The 18,728-nt window shown below is 38.4% G+C and overlaps 1 pseudogene; it reads left to right on the top strand.

Annotated features, from left to right (window-relative positions):
• Positions 1–17,535: 17,535 nt before the first annotated feature.
• LOC136321542 (U4 spliceosomal RNA) lies at positions 17,536–17,651 on the top strand (annotated as a pseudogene).
• Positions 17,652–18,728: the final 1,077 nt, after the last annotated feature.

Here is an 18,728-nt window from a genome sequence, read left to right on the forward strand (position 1 = left end):
AGGGGAAAACAATCAGGAGGGTCCTGTGCTGGGGCCCTCCTACTGCCCCCTCCCAGGAATGGATAATGCTATTTCCAGTTCACCAGTTAAGATTGTCCTCTCAGGGTCTGCTTCACACCGGCAACCACTCTTGGGGTCTTCTGAGGGTGGTCTTCTCCCATGCCGCGTTTATTAAACAAGCTATGCTTTGAGACCTAAAGCTTCTCATATTCTCACACAAAAATTAAGAAGTGCTTGTGCTTGAAAAGGGGGCAGGCTCTGGGGTTTGGAAACTCCTTTAAGGAGAAGGTGGTGGGCATTTTTGAGGTTTTAAAAAAGTGTTAGGCACATAAAACAATGTGTTAAGGAAATACAAACCAAAACCACAATGAGATACCACTTCACATTTACTGGGATGGTAAAAAAAAAAAAGATGACATATAAAAAGTGTTGGTGAGGATGTGGATAAATTAGACCACTCAAGCTTCCAAAGGAGGAGAGAGATCAAGACACATAAACTCATAGTTGCTTTTCACTTTAGTGTGCATTGATTGCTTTTCATTTGTGCCTTGACCAGGCTGAGCCAACTTCCCTTGCTCAAGCCAGCGACCTTGGGCTTTTCATGCCAGCAACCATTGAGCTCCAGCTGGTAAACTCTGAGATTATGCAGACAATCCCCACTCATGCCAGCAACCCTATGCTGACAGGCCCATGGTCAGAGCCAGCGACCTTAGGGCTTCGAATTGGCGACTTCAGCATTGTAGGTTGATGTTTCTTGATCCACTGCTGTCACCACTGGTCAGACCTGAGGTTCATTTTAAATGATACTTTCATACCTATGGGTTTTACAACTAGATGGCATTTCTTTTGTTTTATCCAAACCTTATTTATAATATTCTCCAAGTCAATATCTGATATCTGTGAACTCCCTTTTTGAAGAACCAATCGCCTGCATGCTTCCTGTTAACTCCACGATGACATTCTGAAATAAGTCTTGATCCATTTAATATTTATATAGCCATAGGGCAGAGACATAGCCACACATCTCAATACATACTATTTGACTATGCCTTTGTAGAAATGCAATATTCTTTAATTACAAGGTATATGAACAAATTTCTGCTCTAGAAAGTCTAAGACACACTAAAACAGGAAAAATTGTCATTGAGGCTCTGTTGACTGGATGATTACGGTAACTGAGAAATAAAAATCAACTAATGTGAAACATTTGAGCAAGAACTTCCATAGAGAAACCCAATAAGTTGATGTAAAACAAGAAAATTGTTCTTTTTTGTAAGAGAAGCCCCTCACCTCTTTTTTAAGATTCTATGATGAAATGCTGAGAAAGACGCTCAAGGTGAAAGCTGATTTTCTCTGAAGTGCACATTGTAAATTCAAAGCCAAAATTCTTTCAACAAGATGAATAAGTGCTATTCATGGCATTCCCTGGGCAGATCAACAGTGTGAAGAGCACGGGTATAAGGCTACAAAATAAAATCTTCTGTTATTCTCAGATGTATTTGAGCTGCAGCCAAACATAGGTGGAACTCTGATCATCTTCTGATGGGAAAGAAGCACATTGTGAAGGGCTAAGTTATAAAAATACAAATCGTTTTTCAACAAACCTGGTGGTTAATTAAATGGCTGACTTGAAAGCTAAAGATCTTTACTTGAGGATACAGTACTTTTCTGCTTTCTAACTTGCTCCTCTTAAGAATTTAAAAGTGAGCCTGACCAAGCGGTGGCGCAGTGGATAGAGCGTCGGACTGGGATGCAGAGGACCCAGGTTCGAGACCCCAAAGTTGCCAGCTTGAGTGCGGGCTCATCTAGTTTGAGCAAAAAGTTCACCAGCTTGGACCCAAGGTTGCTGGCTTGAGCAAGGGGTTACTCAGTCTGCTGTAGCACATATGACCATGGTCAAGGCACATATGAGAAAGCAATCAATGAACAACTAAGGTATAGAAACGAAAAACTAATGATTGATGCTTCTCATCTCTTTCTGTTCCTGTCTGTCTGTCCCTATCTATCCCTCTCTCGGACTCTTTATCTCTGTAAAAAAACCCAAAACTTAAAAGTGAGAAATCCTCTCTAAAGGCTTAACATATAGCATCAGTCAAGACGGACCCAGGTCAAATGGAAAGGGCAAAACTTAGAAACACAAGAGAAGAACCCTGGCCGGGTAGCTCAGTTTGTTCAAACATTGTCCTGACATGCTGAGGTTGCAGGTTCAATCCTTGGTCAGGGCACATACTAGAATCAACAACTGATGGTATAAATAAGTAGAACAACAAATTGCTGCTTTTCTCTGTCTCTTTAAAAAAATCAACCAATCTGGCCCTGGCCGGTTGGCTCAGCGGTAGAGCATCGGCCTGGCGTGCAGGAGTCCCTGGTTCGAACCTCGGCCAGGGCACACAGGAGAGGCACCTGTGTGCTTCTCCACTCTCCCCTCTCCTTCCTCTCTGTCTCTCTCTTCCCCTCCCGCAGCCGAGGCTCCATTGGAGCAAAGATGGCCCGGGTGCTGGGGATGGCTCTGTGGCCTCTGCCTCAGGCGTTAGAGTGGCTCTGGATGCGGCAGGGCGACACCCCAGAGGGGCAGAACAGTGCCCCTTGGTGGGCATGCTGGGTGGATCCTGGTCGGGCGCATGCGGGGGTCTGTCTGACTGCCTCCCCATTTCCAACTTCAGAAAAATACAAAAAAATAAATTAAAAAAAATCAACCAATCAAAAACAAAACAAAACAACCTCACTTAAAAACAAAAAAAATGAGGGGAATAAAAAAATGGTTTATGCTTCTTTTCCATTCTGATTAGTGATTAATAATTATAATTCAAATCATACTTTTATTTTTTATTTTTTATTATTTTTTTTTGTATTTTTCTGAAGCTGGAAACAGGGAGAGACAGTCAGACAGACTCCCGCATTCGTCCGACCAGGATCCACCCGGCATGCCCACCAGGGGCGACGCTCTGCCCACCAGGGGGCGATGCTCTGCCCCTCCGGGGTGTCGCTCTGCTGAGACCAGAGCCACTCTAGCACCTGGGGCAGAGGCCAAGGAGCCATCCCCAGCGCCCGGGCCATCTTTGCTCCAATGGAGCCTTGGCTGTGGGAGGGGAAGAGAGAGAGACAGAGAGGAAGGAGGGGGGGGTGGAGAAGCAAATGGGCGCTTCTCCTATGTGCCCTGGTCGGGAATTGAACCCGGGTCCCCTGCACGCCAGGCCGACGCACTACCGCTGAGCCAACCAGCCAGGGCCCAAATCATACTTTTATTACCTAAAAGGACAATTGGAATTAATTGCTACATTATTGCTGGCATTACTATCTTTTTTTATTTTTAAATTTTTATTAATTTAAATTTATTGTGTTAGCATAGATTCAAGTGTCCCACTCAATATAGCCCCCTCACCCCCCACCACTGTGTCCCCCATTACATCTCCTTTGTCCTCCTCCCCCTAACTCCCTCCCTCCCTTCCCTCTGGGATTTGCTGTCCTGTTATCTGTATCTATATATTATTGCTGAAACTATTTATTATTTTTTTCTTCTTTTCCAAGTGACAAGAGGGGAGATAGAGAGACAGACTTCCACATGCACCCAGACTGGAATCCACCCAGTTATCCCTGTCTGGGACCAATGTTCTGCCCATCTTGGGCCATGCTAACAACAGAGCTATTTTTAGCACGTGAGGCAGAGGTTCTGTGGAGCCCTTCTCAGAGCCTGAGCTGAGGCACTGGAACCAATCGAGTCATGGTTGCTGGAAGGGAAGAGTGAAAGGGAAGAGGAGGGGTGGAGAAGCAGCTGTTGCTTCTCCAGTGTGCTCTGACCAGGAATCTAACTCAGGACACCCACATGCCTGGCCAATGTTCTACCACTGAGCCAACTGGCCAGGGCCTATGGCTGGAGTTAATATTTTAATTATTACTGGAATTAATATGTTAATTAATATCTTAATTCCAGCAATAATGTGGTTGAAAACTAAGGACCTTGAGAGTGAGAAAAGCTGAGTTTGAACCTGCCTGCTTTCATCTTCTGTGACTATGGGCAATTCTTTTTGTCTCTCTAGGATTTAGTTTCCTTATCCATATAAGGACAAGGCTTAATGATCCTGAGATGCCTTCAACTTCATGATTTTTATGATTTATGAATCTTGGGTTTCAGAGCTGGCTGACTCACTGATGATTTATCCGAGAAAAATAATATTATTGACTCTCAAATGAGAGACTAATATTTCCTGTGGGTGCAAAATTAATTTTTAGCTATCACTAATGTCAAACCAAAGAAAATATCCTGACTCCAATAAGAAATTTAAAGAGTCTGCCTGAAGATAGATGGCTAAGAATTAGCAGTGTGTGAGTTCCCATAATTTACTAAAACTCCACACAGGAATTCTTTCTAATTTATTAAAAAATTCTGTGGTTCTTTTTCTTTTCCAAACTAAATATTCTCAAAGAAATAAAAATATGCTTAAGGAGCATACTTAGCTAGGAGCTACTATATTGTATTTTCCTACTAATATTGTCTAAATCTTTAAATGGTGAAACTAATATTACAATGTGATAATAACGCATTGCCACATGCTAATCCCCTACTTGTACTTTCTGTTTAATCTCCAAGAAGAAAACGAAACACCAGGCACTTGGAATGTTTATCTTAAAGAAATGCAGGTACTATGCATTTTGGATGGACTAAATAGATTATCCTGAGGCCATTTCCATAACGAAAGTGACCACCCAGTCATCGTTGTTTAGGTCAGTGATTACATGTGTAAAATACGGCAATGAATGCTTAGAAATTTATCAAGGAGGATGCTTTGGGGTGTAAACATTAAGTAGCAAATCTGAACTGACATAAACAATGAGGCAAGTCCAGGAGGAAGGTGGGGTTTGGGGCTGACCTAACCCAGACATCCATCTTTGCTTCCTGGTGTTTTTTCTTCTCCCTCAGGTCCCACGTGCTGCTCCACCCTTGGTTTGGACGCTCACGCCAGAGTCAGACTTCCATAAGCTCTGCTCTAGCTCTGCTCTTCCTGACAGATCATGGTGCCTGAAACACAGTGAACACACCAGGGAAAACAAAAATTGTGAAAAGCCCTGGTATTTATAAAAACCTCATTACATGCTCTGTGTTTTACATGTATTGATTCATGTCCTCTTTACCATAATTCTACCAGGCAGTGTGGTACCTTAAAAAATATGTCAACAGTTTCTTTGAAATGCCTTGCTTTAAGAGCTGAGGTCTAATTGCCCTTCTCTTCCATGTGAATAGGACTTAATTACTTGTTCTAAGGCGATTATTCAGGTCTCTCTTATCTGACGTATTAAAAATTCTTGTAGGCAGAAAAATGGAAACAGCAGCTTGTCTATCAATCACATAGCTCCATATCTAATAATGCTACTAATAAGTTGAAAATGAAAGGATGGATGAATGGATGAGACTAAGCGCATTTAATTTTTCTATTAAAGCAGCATTGTTAGATGTGCACTGAAATAAGACAAAATCTTACGAGTATTTGAAAGCATAAAACAGGTAAGTTCAAAATAGCTATTTTATTTTAAATAAAAATTGCTTTAAGGTTACAGTTTCCTTTCAAAAATTCATTTTATAGTCAAATTTTTAGTAATTTATCTATTGAAGTTTTACAGTAAACAAAACTACACTGGTGTACTCAAAATAACATAAAACAAAGCACAGGTTATTTTTAGCTTGTCCCGTTTTAACAAATCTATTATATTTTGTTGTAGGTAGAGCGCAGAGCACATTCCTAGTATCTGTGGCTGATGCAATGCTGTGAGAAAACTCTAGCACCTGAAACCCTCCTAGGCACACCCAGGAGGGAGCTCGCCCGCTATAAGGAAGTGACTCAGTGCCAACCAGGCAGCTCCCTGATCTTTTTAGCCATTGGCTGTGAAGGACACACTGTAACACCCTATAGGCTGAACCCATGTATATAAGCTAGTTTACTTCCTAAATAAAGCGGATCTGCATCACTGAACCTGGTCCCTGGTGTCAGGTCTCTGCATCTCTGTCGTCCTCACCCCTGGTGGGCCTTGTCCACATTTTGTTTATTTTCACATGCATATATCATTTTTTTGGACTGGGAATGAAAATTCAATTGATCATTGATTTTTTTTTGCAAGTTAATTTTTATTTATTTATTTATTTATTTATTTTAAATTTAATGCAACGACATTGATAAATCAGGTTACATATGTTGAGAGAAAACATCTCCAGATTATTTTGACATTTGATTATGCTGTATACCCCTCACCCAAAGTCAAATTGTCTTCCGTCACCTTCTATCTGGTTTTCTTTGTGCCCTCCCTTCCCCCATTCCCCCTCTCTACTTCCTGCCCCAACCTCCCCCCACTTACCATCACATTCTTGTCCATATTTCTGAATCTCATTTTTATGTCCCATCTATGTATAGATTCATATAGTTCTTAGTTTTTTCTGATTTACTTATTTCACTCCATATAATGTTATCAAGGTCCATCCATTGTAAATGATCCGATGTCATCATTTCTTATGGCTGAGTAGTATTCCATAGTATATATGTACCAAAGCTTTTTAATCCACTTGTCCACTGACGGACACTTGGGCTGTTTCCAGATCTTCGCTATTGTGAACAATGCTGCCACATACATGGGTGTGCATTTCTCCTTTTGGAGTAGGTCTATGATGTTCTAAGGGTATATTCCTAAAAGTGGGATAGCTGGGTCAAAAGGCAGTTCAATTTTCAATTTTTTGAGGAATCTCCATACTGTTTTCCACAGTGGCTGCACCAGTCTTCATTCCCACCAGCAGTGCAGGAGGGTTCCCTTTTCTCCACATCCTCGCCAGCACTTATTCTGTGTTGTTTTGTTGATGAGCGCCATTCTGACTGGCGTGAGGTGATATCTCATTGTGGTTTTAATTTGCATTTCTCTAATGATTAGTGATGTTGAGCATTTTTTCATATACCTATTGGCCATCTGTATGTCCTCTTTGGAGAAGTGTCTATTCATTTTTTTTCCCATTTTTTGATTGAATTGTTTGTCTTCCTGGTGTTGAGATTTACAAGTTCTTTATAAATTTTGGTTATTAATCCCTTATCAGACGTATTGTCAAATATGTTCTCCCATTGTGTAGTTTGTCTTTTTATTCTGTTCCTATTGTCTTTAGCTGTGCAAAAGTTTTTTAGTTTGATATAGTCCCATTTGTTTATCCTGTCCTTTATTTCTCTTGCGCGTGGAGATAAATCAGCAAATATATTACTCTGAGAGATGTCGGAGAGCTTACTGCCTGTTTTCTTCTAAGATGCTTATGGTTTTACGGCTTATGTTTAAGTCTTTTATCCATTTTGAGTTTATTTTTGTGAATGCTGTAAGTTGGTGGTCTAGTTTCAATTTTTTGCAGGTAGCTGTCCAATTTTCTCAACACCATTTATTAAAGAGGCTGTCTTTACTCCATTGTATTTCCTTACCTCCTTTGTCAAATATCAGTTGTCCATAGAGCTGTGTGTTTATTTCTGGGTTCTCTGTTCTGTTCCATTGATCTATATGCCTGTTCTTATGCCAGTACCAGGCTTTGTAGTATAACTTGATATCAGGGACTATGATACCTCCCACTTTATTCTTCTTTTTTAAGATTGCTGAGGCTATTTATGTTCTTTTTTGGTTCCATATAAATTTTTGGAATATGTGATCTATATCTTTGAAGTATGTCATTGGTATTTTAATTGGTATTGCATTGAACTTAGAGATTGCTTTGAGTAGTATAGACATTTTAATAATGTTTATTCTTCCTAACCATGGGCAGGGTATGTGCTTCCACTTGTTTGCATCTTCCTTGATTTCTTTTATCAATGTTTTATAATTTTCCGAGTACAAGTCTTTAGTCTCCTTGGTTAAATTTACTCCTAGGTACTTAATTTTTTTGGTTGTAATAGTGAAGGGATTGTTTCCTTAATTTCTATTTCTGACTGTTCATTATTGGCATATAAAAATGCCTTTGACTTCTGAGTATTAATTTTATATCCTGCCACTTTGCTGAATTCATTTATCAGGTCCAGTAGTTTTTTGACTGAGACTTTAGGGTTTTCTATATACAATATCATATCATCTGCAAATAGTGATAGTTTTACTTCTTCTTTTCCAGCTTGAATGCCTTTTATTTCTTCTTGTTGTCTGATAGCTGTGGCTAGGACTTCCAGGACTATGTTGAATAAGAGTGGTGAAAGGGCACACTCTTGCCTTGTTCCTGATCTTAAAGGAGATTGCTTTTAATTTTTGCCCATTGAGTATGATGTTGGCTGTGGGTTTGTCATAGATGGCTTTTATCATGTTGAGGTATGTTTCCTGTATTCCCACTTTGCTGAGAGTTTTTTTATTTTTATTTTTTAATTTTTATTTTTTTTCTGTATTTTTTCTGAAGCCGGAAACGGGTAGAGACAGTCAGACTCCCCCATGTGCCCGACCAGGATCCACCCGGCACGCCCACCAGGGGGCGACACTCTGTCCACCAGGGGGTGATGCTCTGCCCCTCTGGGGCATCACTCTGTTGCGACCAGAGCCACTCTTGCGCCTGGGGCAGAGGCCGAGGAGCCATCCCCAGCGCCTGGGTCATCTTTGCTCCAATGGAGCCTTGGCTGCAGGAGGGGAAGAGAAAGACAGAGAGGAAGGAGAGCAGGAGGGGTGGAGAAGCAGATGGCTGCTTCTCCTGTGTGCCCTGGCCGGGAATCAAACCTGGAACTTCTGCACGCCAGGCCGATGCTCTACCACTGAGCCAACCGGCCAGGGCCTGCTGAGAGTTTTGATCATGAATGGATGCTGGGTTTTATCAAATGCTTTTTCTGCATCTATTGAAATTATCATGTGGTTTTTCTCCTTCCTTTTGTTTATGTGATGAATCACATTGATTGATTTGCAAATATTGTACCAGCCTTGCCTCCCCAGAATAAATCCCACTTGATCATGGTGTATGATTTTTTCCATATATTGTTGGATCCGGTTTGCTAATACTTTGTTGAGGATTTTACCATCTATATTCATCAGGGATATTGGCCTATAATTTTCTTTCTTTGTGTTGTCTTGGCCTGGCTTTAAAATCAGTATTATGCTCGTCTCATGAAAGGAGCTTGGAAGTCTTCCTTCCTCTTGAATTTTATGAAATAGCTTGAGAAGGATAGGAGTCAGTTCTTCTTTGAATATTTGGTAGAATTCACTTGTGAAGCCATCAGGCCCAGGACTTTTCTTTTTTGGGAGTTTTTTGATAACTGTTTCAATCTCATTTGTTGTAATTGGTCTGTTTAGGTTTTCTAATTCTTCCAGATTGATTTTTGGAAGATTGTATGTTTCAAGGAATTTGTCCATTTCATCTAGGTTGTCTAGTTTTTTGGCATACAGTTCTTCATAGTATTTTCTTACAATATTTTGTATTTCTGTTGTGTCAGTTGTTATTTCTCCCCTCCCATTTCTAATTTTATTTATTTGAGTCCTCTCTCTTTTTTTCTTGGTGAGTCTAGTTAAAGGTTCATCGATCTTGTTTACCTTTTCAAAGAACCAGCTCCTAGTTTCATTGATCTTCTGTATTGTTTCTTTAGCCTCTATGTCATTTATTTCTGCTCTGATCTTTTTTATTTCCTTCCTTCTACTACATTTGGGCTTTACTTGCTGTTCTTTTTCTAGCTTTTTTAGATGCAGGGTTAAGTTGTTTATTTGAGCTTTTTCTAGTTTCTTAAATTGTGCCTGTAGTGCTATAAACTTCCCTCTCAGTACTGCTTTTGCTGTGTCTCATAAATTTTGAGTTGTTGTATACTCATTGTCATTCGTTTCTAGAATTTTTTTTTATTTCTTCTTTGATCTCATTCTTAATCCATTCATTATTTAACAACCTGCTATTTAGTTTCCATGTGTTTGATAATTTTTGAGCTTTTCTGTTGTGGTTCATTTCTAGTTTCATGCCATTGTGATCAGAGAAAATGTTTGATATGATTTCAATCTTCTTAAATTTGTTGAGACTGCTTTTGTACTCTAACATGTGGTCTATCCTAGAGAATGTACCATGAGCACTTGAAAAGAATGTATATTCTGCTGCTTTAGGGTGAAAGATTCTGAAGATATCTATTAGATCAAACTGATCTAATGTGTCCTTTAAGTCTGTTGTTACTTTGTTAATTTTCTTTCTTGAGGATCTATCTAATGATGTTAGTGGGGTATTGAAATCCCCTACTATTATAGGATTGCTGTTGATCTCACCCTTTATATCCATCAAAGTCTGCTTTGTATATTTAGGTGCTCCTATATTAGGTGCGTAGGTATTTATAGTGGTTATATCTTCCTGTTGGATTGCTCCCTTTATCATTATGTATGACCTGCTTTATTTCTTACTATAGTCTTTGTTGTAAAGTCCATTTTGTCTAAGTATTGCTACCCCAGCCTTTTTTTCTTTTCCATTTGCATAAAATATTTTTTTTATCCTTTTACCTTCAGTCTATGAGCATCTTTTGTTTTAAGGTGTGTTTCTTGCAGACAGCATATGTATGGGTCCTGTTTTCTTATTCATACAGCTACCCTATGTCTTTTGATTGGATTGTTTAATCCATTTACATTTAAGGTTATTATTGATATGTAGTTTTTTATTGCCATTTCATTCTTTAAAGCTGTATTCCTCTTTTGCTATGTTCTTTTCCCACTTTGATCTCTTTACACCATGCCCCTTAACATTTCCTGCAGCATTGGTTTGGTTGTAATGAATTCCTTGAGGTTTTTTTTTGTCTGGGGAGCTTTTTATTTCTCCTTCAATTTTAAATGATAGCCTTGCAGGACAAAGTAGTCTTGGTTGTAGGTTCTTGTTCTGCATTACTTTGAATATTTCTTGCCATTCTCTTCTGGCTTCAAGTGTTTCTGTTGAGAAGTTTGATGTCATCCTTATGGGGACTCCTTTGTAGGTGATAGCCTTTTTTCTCTAGCAGCTTTTAATATTTTCTCTTTATCACTTAGCTTTGGTATTTTAATTACGATGTGTCTTGGTGTAGGTTTCTTTGGGTTTCTCTTTAATGGAGTTCTCTGTGCTTCTTGAACTTGTGCGAGTTTCTCCTGCATTAATTTAGGGAAGTTTTCAGCTATTATATGCTTGAACAAAGTCTCTATCCCTTGTTCTTTCTCTTTTTCCTCAGGAACCCCTATGATGTGGATGTTATTTCTCTTCATGTTGTCACAGAGCTCTCTAAGAGTTTCCTCAGACTTTTTGAGTCTCTTTTCTTTTTTCTTCTCTGCTTTCTTGCCTTCATTGAAGTAACCCTCCAACTTGCTGATTCGATCCTCAGCTCTATCCATCCTGTTTTTAATTCCTTCCATTGTGGTCTTCATTTCTGATATTGTGTTTGTCATCTCCGACTGATTCTTTTTTAATATTTCAATATCCATTTTTATACTTGCTATTTCTTTATTTAGGTGTTCATAATGACCATCCATTGTTGTTCTATGGTCCCTAAGCATTCTTAAAATCATTATTTTGAAGTTTGCATCCAGAAGTTTGGTTATTTCCATATCACTCAGTTTAACTCCTGAAGGTTTCTCTTGTGGTTTCATTTGAATTGCACTTCTTTGTCTTCTCATTTCTGTGTTTGGGTGTTTTGCTTGTAGAGCTGGTTGAATCTAGGCTTGGTGTTGTCTGCCTCCAATTTTTAATTGTGTTATTTTTAGGTCTTTTTGGGTTGGCATCAGGTATTATTTGTAATCCACTTTCGGTTTTGGGCTGCTTTGAAGTCTTGATTTGTTTGTTTTCTTAACAGGTGATAGTCTTGTTTACTGATCTCAGCAGAAGGCTTCCTTGAAACTATATCCAGGAATGCAATGGGCATAACCTGAGACTCTGAAGGCCTTTTCCACCAACTAATCTCTCTGGGGGCAGGGTGTTTTCTCAGCTTCAGTAGGGGGAGGTGTATCTCAGATCTCCATGGAGACCTGAGTTACTGCCCCTCCTCCCCACTTCTTGTTTTCAACTGTGTCTTCTTGTGCTGATTGGAGCTGGAGAGATGTCTGGAGATCTTTGATCTGAAAGCAATTCAGTTCTGTTTTGTGAAAGGATCAGTCCCTCCCCCAGCTATGGCTACCTCCAGTACTGGAAGAGTCAGCTTTTTTTAGGTCGTCCCCTACATTCCTCTGCTCCTCACCATCTGTCCCTCTCTCTCCCCTTTCCACTAGGAAAATAAGCCAGTCTTTTCAACACACCTTGCTCCCTGGTTGCCAGGCAAGTAGCAGTATTTTCTCTTTTTTCCCTGGAGTGAGAGCCCCTCTGGGCTCTCAGCCTCACCATCCCCTCTGTTCCTGTAAGCAGGGGGGATTCATGCGCTCCCTACCAGGTTTGTTGTGCCTTCTTTTTTGCTCCTTGGTTTTTGAGAGCTGTTCTTTTAGTCCAGAGTTGGTTTTTCACGCTGATCGTTCCTAAGTTGATTTGTACTCCAGTTTGGTGGTGAGAGCTGGGAGTCTGTGCATCTGCCTACTCCACTGCCATCTTCAGGTCTCAATCATTAATTTTTTTATTTTGCCTTTCTTCAAATCTAATCTTTATTAGAAGCTCTTTATTGCAAATCATGATACAAATACAGGACTCATAACCCTAGGCTGCTTTTTTGGTGCTTATAATGTTTTCTAGCACTAAGATCAACACTAAGATATTGCATAAGATTTGAGATGCACAAATAAATGTCTTCAGAGTAAGAACAAGCAATAAAAAAAGCTTTTTAAAAATTTTATTTAGAAAATTAACTTTTTTGTGACAAAGACAGAGAGAGAAACAGGGACAGACAGACATGAAGAGGGATGAGAAGCATCAATTTTTTGTTGCAGCACCCTAGTTGGTCATTGATTGTTTTCTCATATGTGCCTTGACTGGGGGGCAACAGCAGACTGAGTGACCCCTTGCTCAAGTCTACCTTGGGTTCAAGCTGGTGAGCCTTGTCCAAACCAGATAAGACCATGCTCAAGCCAGCGATATTGGAGTTTTGAACCTGGGTCCTTCACATCCCAATCCAATGCTCTATCCACTGCACCACTGCCTGGTCAGGCTAGAAAATTAACTTTAACAGGGTGACATTTATCAATAAGAGTACATAAGTTTCACGTAAACATTTCTATAGCATTTGAACTGTTGATTAGGTTGTATACCCATCACCCAAAGTCAAATCATTTTCTGTCACCTTATATTTGTCCTTCTTTGCATCCTTCCCCCTCCCCCCTCCCCTATTGCCCTTCCTCACATCTCTTTCCCCTTGGTAACCACTTCACTTTTATCTATGTCCATGAGTCTCAGTTTTATATCCCACTTATGTGTGAAATCCATACAGTTCTTAGCTTTTTCTGATTTACTTATTTCACTCAGTATAATGTTCTCAAAGTTTCTCCATGTTGTCATAAATGTCACTATGTCATCATTTCTTATGACTGAGTAGTATTCCACTGTATATATGGACTATTTCTTCTTTATTTAATCCTCTATCTAAGGACACTTGGTTGTTTCCATGTCTTGGCCACTGTGAATAATGCTGTGATGAACATGGGGGTGCATGTGTCTTTACATACCAATTTTTTGAGTTTTGGGAGTAGAGAGTAGAGGGGTTGCTGGGTCATATGGTAGTTATATTTTTAATTTTTTGAGGAACCACCATTCTTTCTTACATAATGGTTTTACTAATTTGCATTGCCACCAACAGTGAATGAGGGTTCCTTTTTCTCCATAGCCTCTATAATACTTGTTATTACCTGTCTTGTTGATAACAGCCAATCTAACAGGTGTGAGGTGGTATCTCATTGTAGTTGTGATTTACATTTTCTGAATAACTAGTGAAGATGAGCATCATTTCATATATCTGTTGGCCATTTGTATGTCCTCTTGGGAGAAGTGTCTATTCAGGTCTTCTCACCATTTTTTTTTATTTTTTATTTTATTTTATTTTACTTTTTGTATTTTTTCTGAAGTTAGAAGTTGGGAGCCAGACAGACTCTGGCATGTGCCTGACTGGGATCCACCTGGAATGCCCACCAGGGGGATGATGCTTTGCCTATCTGGGGCATTGCTTCGTTTCAGTGGGAGCCATTCTAACACCTGAGGCAGAGGCCATAAAGTCATTCTCAGCACCCAGGCCAACTTTGCTCGAGTGGAGCCTTAGATGCATGAGGGGAAGAAAGAGATAGAAAGAAAGGAGAGGGGGAAGGGTGGAGAAGCAGATGGGTGCTTCTCCTGTGTGCTCTGGCCAGGAATCTAACCTGGGACTTCCATGTGCCAGGCCAATGCTCTACTGCTGAGCCAACTGGCTAGGGTTTCTCCCCATTTTTTAGTTGAATTGTTTGCTTGTTTGTTGCTGAGTTTTGTGAGCTCTTTATATATTTTTGGATATTAACTTCTTACCAGAGCTATTGTTTGCATCTATTATCTCCCGTTTAGTTGGTGAAGGAAGGAAAGTACCTCAACATAATAAAGTCCATATATGACAAACCATCAGCAAATATTATACTAAATGGTGAAAAAATGAAGGCTTTTTCTCTAAAATCAGGAACAAGACAAGGCTGCCCACTCTCTCCACTCTTATTTAACATAGTTCTGGAATTTTTAGCAAGAGTGATAAGTCAAGAGAAAGAAATAAAAAGCATCTATATTGGGAAAGAAGAAGTAAAGATATCACTTTTTTGCAGATGACATGATCCTGTGATTAGTAAACCCCAAAGACTCTACCAAAAACTATTAGAAACAATAAACTAATACAGTAAAGTTGCAGGATACAAAATCAGTATACAAAAGTCCACTGCTTTCTTATACGTCAATGATGAAACATAAGAAAATTAATTCAAGCCTGACCTGTGGTGGTGCAGTGGATAAAGCGTCGACCTGGAAATGCTGAGGTCGCTGGTTCAAAACCCTGGGCTTGCCTGGTCAAGGCACATATGGGAGTTGATGCTTCCAGCTCCTCCCCCCTGTCTCTCTCCTCTCTCTCTCTCTCTCTCTCTCTCTCTCTCTCTGTCTTTCTCTCTCTCTTCTCTAAAATAAATAAATAAAATAAAAATAAAAAAAAGAAAAAAGGAAAAAAAACAGTTTACTTTAAAAAAAAAAAGAAAATTAATTCAAAAAACTATTCTTTTTTCAATTGCAACAACAAAACAACAAAATACCTAAAAATAAACTTTGTTCACAATAGCGAAGATCTGGAAACAGCCCAAGTGTCCGTCAGTGGACGAGTGGATTAAAAAGCCATGGTACATATATACTATGGAATACTACTCAGCCATAAGAAATGATGACATCGGATCATTTACAATAACATGGATGGACCTTGATAACATTATACAAAGTGAAATAAGTAAATCAGAAAAAACTAAGAACTATATGAATTTATACATAGATGGGACATAAAAATGAGACTCAGAGATATGGACAAGAATGTGATGGTAACTGGGGGTGGGGTGGGGGTGGGGAGGGGCACAAGGAAAACCAGATAGAAGGTGATGGAAGACAATTTGACTTTAGGTGATGGGAATTCAACATAATCAAATGTCAAAATAATCTGGAGATGTTTTATCTGAATATATGTACCCTGAGTTATCAATGTCACTGCATTAAAACTGATAAAAGTAAGATAAAAAAACAACAAAAGATGTAAAGGACCTATATATTGAAAACTAAACCTTATTGAAAAAAATTGAAAAAGACACAATGAAATGAAAATATATTCCATGTTCATGAATTGGAAGAATTAACATAGTTAACATGGTCATATTACCCAAAGCAATATACATATTTAAGGCAATCCCCATCAAAATCCCAATGTCATTTTTTAAAGAAATAGAACAAAAAATTACCAGGCTTGTATAGAATTGTAAAACAAACCTCATAAAGCCAAAGCAATTCTGAGAAAAAGAATGAAGCCAGAGGTATCACACTACCTGACTTCAAATTATACTATTGAAAAAAAAATTATACTATTGAGCCATGATAATCAAAACAGCATGGTATTGACAGAAAAACAGACATACAGACTAATAGAACAGAATCAAAAGCCCTGAAATAAAGCCATATATATATATACAAATCATCTTCAATAAAGGAGCCAAAAACATACAATGAAGAAAAGAAAGCCTCTTCAATAAATGGTGCTGGGAAAACTGTAAAGCCACAAAAAAAATGCAAAGGAATGAAACTTGACTGCAAGATGGTCTCTGTGTAAAAGTTAATTCAAAATACAACAAAGACCTAAATAGATATAAGATCTGAAACAACAAATTACATAGAAGAAAACATAGGTAATAAGTTCATAGACTTTGGCTGTAGAGAACAATTTATGAATTTGACCTTAAAGGCAAGGGAAGTAAAGGCAAAAATAAATGAATGTGACCATATCAAACTAAAAAGCTTCTGCATTACAAAAGTTTTTTGTAACTAAAGAAATAAGGTGGGTGTGGGGTGAGATGATAAACACTGTTGCCCAATGGTCACAAAGAGAACAGAGAGTTAGACTTTTGGTGGGGTCTATCTAAGTATTGGCCAGTAAATAGACTCATGGCTATGAGACTCAGATTTTGATAGTGATAGTTGCAAGTAATTTTACATTATAATAATGCCTTATTAAGATTTTAAAAAAATTTTATTTAGAAAATTAAATTTAACAAGGTGACATTGTTCAATAGGAGTACATAGGTTTCAAGTAAACATTTCTATAGCATTTGAACTGTTGATTATGTTGTATACCCATCACCCAAAGTCAAATCATTTTCTGTCACCGTGTGTTTGTCCCTCTTTATTCCCTCTCTCCAACTCCCTCCACACATCCCTCTCCTGTTGGTAACCACTTCACTTTTATCTTTGTCCATACGTCTCAGTTTTATATCCCACTTTGTATGAAATCAAATAGCTCTTAGCTTTTTCTGATTTACTTATTTTACTCAATATAATGTTCTCAAGGTCCATCAATGTTGTTGCAGCATTATTCATAGAGGCCAAGACATGGAAACAACCAAAGTGACCTTCAATAGAGGATTGGTTAAAAAAATGTAGTACACATATACAATGAAATACTACTCAGCCATAAGAAATGATGACATATTGCCATTTATGACAACATAGATGGACTTTATGAAGATTTAATTGACATTAGAATACACTATTTACTGAAAACCAAGGACACTGTGGGACATATATCCGGCACCCAATAAGCCAGCAACAGCACATTGAGTCATGCTTCTAACCTCTCTGACTTCTGCAATATCTCTTCTTCTTCCAGCCAGAGAAAGCTGTCTACTTTTAAAACATCTTATATGATTGGGGCAAGCCCATCTGGATAATCTCTGTATTTTAATGTCAACTGGCTTGGAAGTCTAGTTACATCTGTAAAGTCATTTTTGCCATGGAGCATAACATAATTACAGTGTAATACCACAGAGTGAAGGTCATGTGGGCCATAAAACTAGAAAGTGGCAGATTCAACTGCTAATTGAGGTCTAACTAGCTTCAAAGTCTACACCCATTCTTTATACCACCAATATACTATCCATACTTTAAAATAAGAAAAACATATTAGAAAACAGTTTAGCAGCTTTGTGCAGTGACAGTATTGTAGCCAATAAGGTTTATCTGAGGTGTGATTATTGCTAATAGAACAGTTTAGCATCCCCAATGAAATATGAATAGTTGTTTATGTCATGAGACTACTCATGTTCCCTTCCTGAAATAAGTGATTCGAGAATATGATCCAGAATAAACAAATCAAACTGTTGAATTCAAACAACTAATAGTTTTATGATATTGGACAAATTACTGAAACTGTCTGTGCTTCAGACATCTGAAATATAGAGATGATAACAGTACTTACTTCATAGGACTGTTATGTGATTGAATGTGGTAAAGCACATGATATGGTACAATTTCTAGTGCATAGTAATTGTTCAATAAACACTAGTTATTGTATGCATCCAAGTTGCCCTTGACTTTATAGTAATTTACTTGACTGTTCCTAACGTCTTGTTTGATTATCTGTCTTCTTTTCTTGACTCTGAGCCTCATAACAGCAGGAATCATGTCTTTTTTCACTGTAGTATTTCTATTATCTGGTACTGAGCTTGGCATGTATGTGGGCACTCAGTAAATATTTGCTGAATATATGAGTGAATAATTTTGGATGAACTCTTTCAATTATTTTTAACATGATGTGGGTCAAATAAAATACACATGAGGGCTACATTTGGCCTATGGATATCCAATTTGCAATTTCTGCCAAAAAGTATGGCTATGATAATTTAACATGAAAGTTTTTCAGACATGTGTTCTTAATCTTCTAAAGAACTCTAGAAGACTCAATAAACATTCATAGAATGTCTAATTTTGAACAATATAGATACTGGTGAAACTTTGACATTTCAATAGTTCAGATGATTTCAAATATTTCTTTCCCAAAGTGTAGGGATGACAAAGTTGTTTTATTCTATCTTCTTTTGAATTACAAGTAATTTTATCTGTTTTAAAAAATGGCAATGTGCCTTGATAGTACTCTAATTATGGCTCATAGAACTTTGCTTGTTCTCAGGATGTGTTTCATCTCCTATTTATTCATAACACCAACCTGCCGCCCTTGGAGGAGAACCAGAGATATTCTTCAAATTAGTCCTTGGTGTCCAAGGTCTGTGCTCCCAACATGTCCTTGAAATGCAATCTTTTCACTCAATATTTAACTTTATGGCATTTTCTACTTGATACTATTTGAAAAGATAAAGAAAATGATTTAACTCCA

The sequence above is a fragment of the Saccopteryx bilineata genome, chromosome 1 (assembly GCF_036850765.1).
Source record: "Saccopteryx bilineata isolate mSacBil1 chromosome 1, mSacBil1_pri_phased_curated, whole genome shotgun sequence".
NCBI lineage: Eukaryota > Metazoa > Chordata > Mammalia > Chiroptera > Emballonuridae > Saccopteryx > Saccopteryx bilineata.